Raw genomic sequence first — 1,481 nt, 5'->3', positions numbered from 1 at the left:
TATATACATATATATATTTACATATCTGTGTGTGTGTGAATGTATGTGTGTGTGCGTGTGTGTTTTAGACTAATACGAGACTGAAAGAGAAGGGAAAGGGTAGATTGGGGATCGAGGGAGGTTGGGGGAAGAGAGTAAATTAAAGAGAAAAAAAGAATGGGGAGAGGGGTTGGAGAGGGGTTGGAGAGGGAGATCGAAGGATTACGGAAGTAGGGAGCTATGGACAAGTCATACCCAGTAGCTGTATGCAAATCAAGTGTCTGTCGTAAGTAGGTCCTGTTGGCTTTCCCCTTATTGGCGGTGTCTCTGATCGTTTGAACTGCCAAACAAAAAGAAAAGAGAGGGGGAGGGAGGGGAGAGGGGAGAGGTGGGGGCGTGGAGGGAGGGAAGGTAGAGGAAGAAGGGGGGAGGGGAGGAGAAAACTGAGTAGAAGGGTATAGGAGGGGGAGCAAATGTGAATGACAGAGACAAGCATTCACAACAAGTGTATAGATCTACTCGCAAACATAAACACACATCCATTGCACATAAATGAAAAGAAAAGAAAAACACAACCACACACACACACACACACACACACACACACACACACACGCGCGCGCGCGCACACACACACACACACACATACGCACGCACGCGCGGACCAAAAAAAAGCAAAAGCCAGGCCTGTCTTCCAAACTTTATCTATTTCTTTTAAAAAAGTAAAAAGTGTAAAGTAAAATTAAAAATAGCAGCTTGAGCTAGTTAACCAGAATAGTAGTATCTGTATCACAGAACACTTTTCCACCGATGAGTCATTGGCAACGAGACAGGAAGTATATTGTATATTACATTGCTGAAGTAGTCCAGTTGTAAACGGGTTGTCGAGTTTGGAGGTGGAAGGGCGGGGTGGGAGGGGGGGGGGTTAAGTAGGTTGGGGGATTGTAAAGTAGGTTAGAGGGGTACAGGGGGGTGCTTCTTTTGTCCTCTCAATTTAGACCTTATACATGTGTACCTCACTATTTAGACACGATTGTCTATGAGCCGTCCTCGTACTGACGTCTCTGGCGTCATCTGCTACGCTGACTTGACCACATAATGGTGGGCGTGTCCAGCGGCGGGGTCATTCAGTACAGACCAGGACAGACAGGTCATGGGTGGTCGACTTGGCGACTTTTTTCTTCTCCGTCTCGATTCTTTCTGTTCCCGTTTTCCCCTTTCAGTCCCGTCTTTTAAGGAGTTTCAGACACAACACATGAGCCCAGAACAGGTTTTTTAAGCACACCAATTCAATCTTTTATTCTTTGTAAACGCTAGCTTGTGATTCACTCGAGAAATATATTCTGGAAGCAATTAATATAGAAGGCAATAGAGTCAGGAGGAGACCTAAAAGGGGATGGGAACATGACTTAGAAATTTGGCTTGGAACCAAAACAACTCGGGCAGACAAAATGGCAAATGGAAGGCGTGTTTCGTTTGGGTATTTTTGTGGGGGGGGGGGG

Source organism: Aplysia californica, unplaced genomic scaffold (genome assembly GCF_000002075.1).
Source record: "Aplysia californica isolate F4 #8 unplaced genomic scaffold, AplCal3.0 scaffold00507, whole genome shotgun sequence".
Lineage (NCBI taxonomy): Eukaryota > Metazoa > Mollusca > Gastropoda > Aplysiida > Aplysiidae > Aplysia > Aplysia californica.
Note: the sequence above shows the minus strand (reverse complement) of the source record.